Source organism: Carassius auratus, unplaced genomic scaffold, assembly GCF_003368295.1.
Source record: "Carassius auratus strain Wakin unplaced genomic scaffold, ASM336829v1 scaf_tig00005282, whole genome shotgun sequence".
NCBI lineage: Eukaryota > Metazoa > Chordata > Actinopteri > Cypriniformes > Cyprinidae > Carassius > Carassius auratus.
This window is the reverse complement of record NW_020523644.1, coordinates 38611-49187: the sequence shown is the minus strand read 5'-3', so window position 1 is coordinate 49187 and position 10577 is coordinate 38611. Positions and strand designations below refer to the sequence as shown.

The following is a 10577-nucleotide window of genomic DNA, read 5'->3' as shown; positions in this document are numbered from 1 at the left end:
CGAAAACAACAAGTAGCCATTACAGTTGTAGCTGTGTGACAGAAGTGAAAAATACCCTTTGCATGATAATACAAAAATGCATACTAGGTTAAACCCTCTGCAGGTGGCAGCAATTAAATGTAATTTCTGCAGATTGTAATGATCCATAATTTAGCTGGCCTTTGCATCAACCCCACTGATATAAAGTAGTGTGCAGTCTTGATTTGGTGCAGGGATTTCAGCTGTTGGTCATGAGTGAGATTGTCAGGAGGTGCTCGTGAGTGGCAGGGCCACAGAGCAGCAATGTGATTTTATTTTTCTCTCTGTACACACCAACCGTCACCTCCCTCACTGCCCATCTCTCTCAGCTGAATGCTGGCATGTGAAATCCTCACTATTGGTATCTTGTTCTGGGACCTTGGATTATTATTATTATTATTCTCATTAAATGTCTGTCAGATTTGTCCGTCAAGTCTAAATGGCTTTGTCTTGAATATATACAAGGCGTATGTGCAGGTTCCGAGGTTTATTGGAAAGATTTTGATTTTGGTCTTTTAATCATGTATGTTTTGCTACCTTTAATTAATAAATATATATCTCATCTGGATTGATGTAAAAATAAATCTTTCTCAGAAAAAGGTTTCCCTCTCAGTTCTCAGTGAAAGTCAAACAAGTTCCGTTTTCTTATTAAAAAGATAGGAAGCTGCTAGGTGAGTGACCTGAAATGATAATGGTAAATGATAACTAGTATAATTTGAGTAAAGGAGAACACATTTATAGTTTGATGTCACGGATGTGCTTAAAATGATAAAAAAAAAAAAAGTTTGGGAAACACCAGTATACGTCACCTCGTTTTAAATTATTTTGAGCTTTACTCATGTTATTCCTAACCCTCATTCCTAAACACTTCTAATTTATTTGTTGTCCATATTTCTCATGTAGAGTGGTTGTGTGTTTTCTGTTACCATGTTTAAGAAGTGCCAAGGCAGAGACAAAATGATGACAGCACAAAAGGGTACAGCAATGTCCGGAGGTGGCTGACTGCCCGCCACAGAGCCTTCCAGAACCACCCCCCATTTGTGTGCATTAACAGGATTATCTGAGAAAATCCACAGTGGCTCTGGCCTGCCTTTCCTCCTCTGAGCAGCAGAAAGGCCTTGCCTCGTTACATGCTTTGCTGGCTATTGAAAACTTCAGAGAAAGCCCCTCTGAGGAAAACAAACGAGATGAAAGAGTGCACACTGCCTGTTCGACTCCGTTCAGCACCTCTTTCAGCCTTTCTTCCCGTCATCTCTCCGCTTTTTTCCCTCTACCCTCTTTCTCACGGGATGGTTGTAAAAAGTATATGATAGCAGTTTAGAGACCTCTGGCTGGTGGGGGGTTAAATCCATATCCCCTGTCCATTTTCGCTGTTTGTTGTTGTGGTTCCTGTGTGGATGATGGCTCTTTTTCTGACCGCTTGACCTTGCCGCTTGACCTTAGGTAAATATCTGTATCTTGCATGTAACATCCATTTCTAGCGCTGGTATTTTTCAAAGTTCAAACTGCTACTCATTACCTCATGAAAATATCCATTTCATTGCAATTTGTGAGTTAATCATGTGTTTTTTAACTAAAGGCAACCTGAACCTGATGCTTGTTTACCTGTTGATGGTGCATATGGCATTTGCAGCACTTAATAATATATATATTTATTATTTAGGAATTTATTCATTGCACTGCAGAAATTATATATTCCTTCTTTATTGTATGCTTCCTGTTCATCTGTTTTAGTACATGGATGAAAGTGTTTAGCTTGAGAGTGCACTATTGTTTGCTTTTATAACTCTGCTGACAACTGTTACAAGAAGCCAAAAGCATGAGTGTATCACCCCATGCAAAGACCTGAGCTAAACCCCAACACAGTCTTTCTATGCTTTGTCTGGTTTTGTGTTGTGAAATCTCTGCTCTACTGGATTGTGGTCTGTAGTGCTGTTTGGGAGCATGTTTATAATAAGAGCTGTGTTTACTGTTACTTTAGCCTGCTGAGGGGTTAAAGCTGATGAGAGACTGTTAGTATGTGCCGGGGGCTGCACAGGTCTGGGGTCTAGACTGGAGATGAGGGAGGTTCATAAATGATTAAGACACAATTTGTAGGCTTTTTGTAGGTCCAAAATACACTAGGGAGGCGGTGAGAAAGGGAATAAGTATGAACAAACACATGTAGCAGATCGATCTAGAGATCTATTAATAGTTCTATTCTATTCTGTAGTTCCTTTAAATGAGTTGCATTTAATATCTTTGGTACAGTTAGAGAATTAACTCTTCTCTTTTGTGTTCTGCAGGTAAAGATGAGCCTAGCATCTACACTTGCACAACCTGTAAGCAGCCGTTCAGCAGTGCCTGGTTTCTGCTGCAACATGCCCAGAACTCTCATGGCTTCCGCATCTACCTTGAGAGTGAGCACGGAGGTCCGCTCACACCCCGTGTGGGAGCTCCTTCAGGAATGGGTGCAGATTGCTCCTCTCAGCCCCCCTTGCATGGCATCCATCTCCCAGAGGGAAGCCCATTTAACCTTCTGCGAATACCCAACTCTGGACGCGATGGACCTCCTCTCCGAGAGGGTCGGTTTCCCCCTACGCCACCTCTCTTCAGCTCTCCACCCCGCCATCACTTGGACCCTCATCGCATGGATCACCTGAACCCGGAGGAGCTGGCTTTGGCCACCCACCACCCGAGTGCCTTCGACAGGGTGCTGCGCCTGAACCCCATACCAATGGATCCCCCAGCTATGGACTTCTCTCGTAGGTTGAGGGAACTGGCTGGTAACACCTCAGGGTCAACTCCTCCTCTCTCACCCAACAGGCCCAGCCCTATGCAAAGGCTATTACAACCATTCCAGTCAGGAACTAACCCAACCTTTCTATCCACCCCTCCTCTACCTTCCATGCAGTCCCCCTCTGGCTCCCAGTCCACCCCGACCCCTCTTACACAACAGCCCAACACGCCAATGAAAAGCAAGTCTTGCGAGTTCTGTGGGAAGACCTTCAAGTTCCAGAGTAATTTAATCGTGCATCGACGCAGTCACACGGGTGAGAAACCCTACAAGTGCCACCTGTGCGACCATGCCTGTACGCAAGCCAGCAAGCTAAAGCGGCACATGAAGACACACATGAACAAGTCATCGCCCATGACGGTCAAGTCTGATGATGGCTTGTCCACAGCCAGCTCCCCTGAGCCTGGAACCAGCGATTTGGTGGGTAGTGCCAGTAATGCCCTCAAGTCTGTGGTAGCCAAATTCAAAAGTGAAAACGACCGTCTGATTTCAGAGAATGGAGAGGAAGAAGAAGAGGAGGAAGAGGAGGAGGAAGAAGAGGAGGAAGAGGAAGAGGAAGAGGAGGAAGTTGAGGAGGAAGAACCGGAGAGAGATAGAGGTAGAAACAACTTCCACTTCAGCCTCAACCTGAAGGCTGCACGGCACCACGAGAACAACGGCAGACGTCTGGGTGGGGGCGAGGATGGGATCCCACGCTCATTGCCTGAGGTTATGCAGGGCATGGGCTTGGCTGCCAGCATGCAGCACTACAGTGAGGTGTTTCATCAACACAAGCGAGGAGCCCTAAACTCTGACAATGATGCACATAGGGACATGTGTGATGAGGACTCAGCTCTGGAATCAGACAGAGTGGACGAGGGCTGTGGCTCAGCTATCAATGGTCGAGGCTCATCCCCCAATGAGTCTGCCTCTGTTGGTTTGTCCAAGAAGCTCCTACTGGGAAGTCCCAGCTCACTTAGTCCTTTCTCCAAACGAATCAAGCTAGAGAAGGACTTTGACATCTCCACCCCAACAATCCCCAACACTGAGAATGTCTATTCCCAGTGGTTGGCTGGCTATGCTGCCTCTCGGCAGCTGAAGGACCCCTTTTTGAATTTCGGGGATTCCAGACAATCGCCTTTCGCCTCGTCTTCAGAGCACTCCTCAGAGAATGGAAGCCTGCGCTTCTCTACACCACCAGGGGACTTGGATGGTGGTGTCTCGGGCCGCAGCGGGACTGGTAGTGGTGGCAGCACACCACACCTTGGGGGTCCTGGTCGGCCCAGCTCAAAAGATGGCAGACGCAGTGACACCTGTGAGTACTGCGGCAAAGTATTCAAAAACTGCAGCAATTTGACAGTGCACCGGCGCAGCCACACGGGTGAGAGGCCTTATAAGTGTGAGCTCTGCAATTATGCCTGCGCTCAGAGCAGCAAGTTAACACGGCACATGAAAACACACGGGCAAGTGGGCAAGGACGTTTACAAATGTGAAATCTGTCACATGCCTTTTAGTGTGTATAGCACCCTTGAGAAACACATGAAAAAATGGCACAGTGACCGCGCATTGAGTAATGAAATTAAAACTGAGTAGCGGTGGAGTTTGGTGGCTCACTTGCCCCATTAACAGCAAATAACACCCCACTACCACCCTCATCCTTGTAGATTTTCCTGTTTCGCTAGTCCAGTGGTGGCTAAGACAACGTGCTTGGCACCACCAGCACACCCTTTTCATTAACCGTTGAATGCATGATCTGTATCGGGGCAATACTATTGCATTGACGCAAACTTGGAGCCTTTCTCTTGTGCAATAATTTACATGTTGTGTACTTTTTCTTTGCCATTTTGGAAAATTTGACAGCATGCATGATATATTTTGGCTAATTCTAAAAATAAATGGTCCCTGGTTGGTTAGTTGTTTAGTAAATTTGTTGCTGTTTTATCGTTCATTATTTTGAAAATGTTTTTTTCTTTCTTTTTCTTTTTTAAGATCAAAGAAAAAGAAAAGAAAAGTAAAACGACCATGCTGCATACTTTCTGTAATACATATCATGTACAGTTTTGTGTTGTAACATGGAGGACTACAGGCTTCCACTTAACCCTCTTTGGACGGGCTGGATATATCGCACTTAAATTAATCTTTCAAAGAGATGTTCTGTCCATATAGGGTTAATATACTAATGGCCCCAAATTACAAAATAAAAGTAATGACAGCCTTTGAATTTCTTAAAAAGGAAACATTAAGATTTGAATTTGTACTATCATTTGGTAAAACAAACAAAAAGAGTGCCTTGGATATCTTGAAACTGCATTGGTTAATCTCATCTGCTGTTATTCTGGAGTCTCAGCTAGATACTACATAAGGATCGATTGGATCCTCAGAAGGTTCTTGCATCAAGCACCTGACAGCTATAGTCAACACTGACTTTAGAGAGAAATAGTAATAATCATAAAGCTAAGGAAATTTCTAATTAATCATCATTAGGTATCTATGTAAAATGTATCCCCTACATTGTGGTTTATGTCCTGGGCATGGCACATGCAGTATATGGTGTGGGATTTAGCCTTGTTTACTTCGTCTATCTGAAGGTACTGTACTTGACGGTACTAGTTTTCTGTCCACAATCATTTGACTTTTCTGTGTTTGTTCAAGTCTTCTCTTCAGTAGCACAACATTTTGATGTTTATTTTATGACCATTGTTAGTGTGAACAACCATGGCGAAGGAACACCTGAGGGCATTTGGAGCAGACTAATGTAATGTACACTTGAGAATTGGTTATTAAGAAAGCATTGAAATATTTGCAGCTGTCAGTGATGATTAACTATGAATTGCCTACAGGTCTGAGTCAAAATCTTATTCCTTTATTATTGCCTATGTCTGAGCTCCCTAAACCTGAAAGACAGACGAGAGAGAGAGACAGAGAGAGGGAAAACCATACACGTCACTTTTGTTCCTTTGTTTTATGAGTTTCACAAATAGTGTGGTATAAGTTGACATTCAGAGGAGACTCTTTTTCACTGTTGCATTATGACATTGATGACTTTAGACAATGTTTTTTGGTGTTTAGACGGCACTTGAACTCTGTCCTTTTTTATATTAAACATGCTATTTGGAGGTATAGTAGTTAAATATAAATTAAGATTGCTTGCTTGTTGGACAACGAAGTGCACTGTTAAAGTTTCCCAGTTTACAGGTATTCACGAGAGGGAAAACTTCCTATTGAATCAAACATGGTGTCATTATTTAATGTAAAAAAAGCCAACTCCTCCTCACACCTCATGAAGATAAAGCCCAACTCCGATATAATATTATTGTGTCAAAGCACACAGTGCTTGACAAATTATGGACAATTGAAACTTGCTGCTTTCACTGCAAGAATTTTTTTGTACAAATCTTTTTTTAAGTATGAAAATAAAATGACTTTTTTTAAAAAGTAACATTTCATTATCTTAGGGGAAACTGTATTTAAGTTTGTTGTTTCTGTTTTCCTATTCGTCTTGGTGGTGTTCAAGACTGGATCACAATATATATAAAATGGGAAAAATCTGTGATTTTTTTCTGCTTTTTCTTCTTTTTTTTCCATTTTGGCTCTTCACAGCTCTTCAGGTCAAATTTGCATTGGGGAAAGGTTTAAGATTATATATAAAATATATAATAGAGAAACATAATTATAGGAAAATGCACATCATGTCAGTTCCTATGCTAAAACACATTTATGGTCTACTTTCTTCTGTATTTCTAGAATGGTATTTGAATTAAATGTTCACCTAGTGTAGGTACCACAGTATTTATATTGAGGCTTGTATTTTTAACTGTTGCTTGTTCTCTCAAAAGGTATTATTGTACCTTTTTTGGTAGTGGAAAAACCAACAAGCTGCCACGGTATATTTTTTTAATTTGGCAGGATAATATAGTGCAAATTATTTGTATGTTTAAAAATAGAAAATCAAATTAAAAAATTAAAGTATGTGGCATTGTACAAAGGAGGCCATTCAATGGTTTCCCCAAGGAGTCTTTTGAGAATGTCCACACTAGCTAAAACAGGTGGTTGTACATATCTTTTTTCTGTTCTTCTTTTTAAAAATCTCCTGCTGCCATTCTGTATGCAGTACAGCAAGCTAATGTTGGGTTGTTCTGTTGTGTGCTTCTGTCTTTTCACCCGTCTCACCTGAATACATTCCAGCATCTTGAAAAAAAAAGCTAACGTCATATGCAGTAAACAAACAAACAAACAAAAAAATCATTCAAATAAATCAATTCAAATAATCAATGTTTTGCAGGTGTTTTTTTTCATTGCCAAATATTAAATGGTGCTTTATATTTAGATTTGGATGACTTTCATATGCAAAGCATATTTAAAAATGAAATGGAACTAAAGGAGCAGCCCACTTAAGTTCATACACTTTTGTAAATGGCAATGTGGAATATTTTGTTATCAGCCTTTTCTATTCCTGTTATGAGAGCTGTTTGTTGTAACTTGAACTTGAACTTTATCTTTTTCAATGGGAGTCACTATTTATTATTGCTTAAATACTCTGTTCAAAACGGAGACATAGAATGGATCCTTTTTTGTTCATTTGTTTTCATGTTTCTTAATTCTTCTTTTTTTATATAAAAATAAAAAGAATGACCAAAGGTCATAGACAGACTTGCTTTTTTGTTGTTTTTGTTTCTGGTCTATGTTGAGTTTTATTGGAGAAACCACTGTCTCTGTTTTCTGGCAGTTGTCTACATTATCTTGTTCACCAACCAATTTTGTCCCTTTATTGAAAACAATTAATAATAAAAAACAAATAAGTATACCTGTGTCTGGTGGCAAAGATTTCTCTGTACATTTTTGTCTGTTATTTATTTATTTATTTATTTTTTTGTCAAGGACACTTGACACCCACACACACACACACACACGCACACTTAAACAGCTCAGAGTATCGTACTAAAGCCAGGACAGTGTTTAAGTCTCATTTACTTGAACTCCGCTGGGTGTGTGCGTGTCAAATAATAAGGACCGTCATCCTGAGCAGCTCTGGACTCGTGGCAACTTTCCCCTCCCCCTGTTCCTTTACCCGCTACTGTGTGTTGGTGTTGTTCAGCAATGGTGTGTTTAGCCCATAGGCGGAGGAGGGCCTTCAGGCTGCTCTGCAAATCTCTGGGCTCATGTGACCAAGTTACTTGAAAAGTGTTACCTTACCTGTTCTATAGGTCAGAAAAACAGCTTAGCAGCTTTACCACATAAGCAGATGGAATATCTCTCCTGAAACTGCCTTTAATTTGCATATCACTTTTATATGTGACAAAAATGTTGCCTACATTCACCAGTTCGTCATTAGCAAAATGAACAGAAACTTTTGTAGCGGATTAAAACCTTGACCACAAACTGAGTGTTGTTTATAATGATGAACGAACTCAAAATGTTCTCTTTGTCTGTTTCTTTAAGATTCCTCTTCAAACACAAGAAAGAAATAGCCACTTGTGTTTAGAGAGGTCTATTGTGTTTTGGCAGGTGGGAAATACGCAAAACTTCAACCCCTTCCTACCCAATCATTCCCATTTTATTCATCTGACTCTTGAAGACAACATGTCACTCTACTCAAACAATGCACACTACAGGAAAATAAAACAAATCACCTACTGAAAAACGAGTGCTCACATAATACCAAGCACTGAAATTCCCATTTTTTTCAGACTTTAATGCTGTATTTCTGATAATTATGTCATCATTTACTAAACCTCATGTCTTTCAAATCCTTTATGACTTTCTTTTTTTTATGTGGAACAGAAAAGGAGAATATAGTCAGAATGTTCAAGCTGCCCTTTTTTCATACAATGGAAGGTAATGATGGCCATAGCTGTTTTTTGAAGGTAGGATTTTAATTGAATAAAACACATTTCAATAATTGTATTATTATTATTTTTTATTTTTATTTTTTACAAACTACGTAATATAATTGCTGAACATTTGTAATTAAGTGTAAATGTTTTATGGACTACATTCATGATGCCCCTTTCTTTCTTTTTTTTGACCTTCCATGCAATTTCATTGTATGGAAGCGAGCACCTTGGACATTCAACTAAACTTTTTAGTTTCATGAAAGATAGTAAGGTTTGTAACCACATGAGGGTGAGTATATTTAAATATATTTTTTGGATGAACTATTCCTGTCATGGCCTGTCAAAAATCGAACTAGCAACTAATACATCAATATATAAACAGACAACAAAACAGATCGGCATCTTCCAGGAAAAATGTTGTGTTCTCACTGTTATAAAAATCTAATCCCAGAATCCCCAAATATTCTTCTTTTCCCCTTTTCCCAGTGTTTTGTAGTTCAGAATTCTCCAGCCTCTTGGAAAATGTGAGTCTCAAAGCACTGAGGTGCGTGGTTTGTTTTAGTTTTGTGTCTGTGTGGACTTGGCCGTGCAAATTGGTCTCCTGATCAAAAGTTCCTTGTGTTTACGGCCCGCTGGCAGACATTCTGCTTTGGGGTTGCCAAGCGGACTGTACCGCTATCTAAACAGAGGCTGACTCAGTTGTTTAAACGTTACACATTGTCAACTTTAGTTGGTTTGAGAGTATATGGTACTGCTAGACACAAATGCCCTTCTTGTGTGTTGAACTAGCTTTGCATCATTTCATTTTCCTCCAGCTTGGCTTTGCTCTATTAATTGTGTGGTGTGAGGTGAGTGGGCACAAAGTAAGTGCACCTAAATGGACAATGACCACCTCGCACCCACTCTCAAAGTATGTGGCAGTTAGCAAAGCTTAGATTTACAGCACATCTTCTGAACATAAACTATACTCTCACTCTCTTATAGAACAGCCTCACATGGCAGTTTACACACGGATACAACCTCCACACCAATTTGATCTCAAGGAGACACGGAAGATCATTCTTGAGAGGTGATTCTTTACCCTTGGTCAAATGGGTTTCGTTAAGAGGTTATGGGGACTAGATTAGCACTCTAGACATCACACCAAGCTCAACCTTTGACCCTGAGAGGCCAGCCCAAATGTTCGTGGGGTCAATTGGTCAAGGGTCATTTTATCCTCATTCCAGTGAGCCACATCTTTTTTCTTCTCTTTCTCTCTCTCTGTTTCACTTTCTTTAATGGCAGGCTGTCAGGCTCCTGTAGTCATTAGAAATGGACACCTGCTTGCTGAATGGGGGTCGAGCAATGCCACAAGAACTTGTATGCTGACTTCAATCTCATTAAAGGTGGAATCAGTCTCTTCATTGTTTTCCCCCTCAAGCACAGGACAACAGATAGATAGTTAGGGGCAACCATGTGTGTTCTATGATTAGATTTGTGAGGGATAATTAATCACAAATGGTGCAGGGGAGAAATACACACACACACACACACACACACACACACACACAAACAGCAGCATCATTTGAATATGTTAGTGCTTTAATAAGCTAACTGATTGATCCCAGGTGAACACTTTGTTGTGGAGATTGCAATGCCCTTTAGGTTTGAATAAACAGAGCCCGCAGCGCACACTGAGCCCTGTTTGGAGATAACAGCCTGTTTGAATGAGGCGTGTTGAATTCTGAGAAGCCGTGTCACTCGAACGGTCCTTAAGTATGTCACATATGGACTCTCTCTCTCTTTTTCTCGCCAGTGGTGTGAGGCCCTGGAGAGACATGACATTTTTAGAACACACTGTATATACAGTGAATAGCTTCTGTAAGCATTAATGAACATTATAGGTTCACATATTTAAAAGACGAATGAGAAATGACTTTTATTAAGTCGTCACTTAGCTCAGTAAAACCTGAGTCACACACTACTTTCGA

General features: G+C 40.6%; 1 pseudogene; it reads left to right on the top strand.

Annotated features, from left to right (window-relative positions):
• Positions 1–945: 945 nt before the first annotated feature.
• On the top strand, positions 946–6641 carry LOC113070799 (B-cell lymphoma/leukemia 11A pseudogene; annotated as a pseudogene).
• Positions 6642–10577: the final 3936 nt, after the last annotated feature.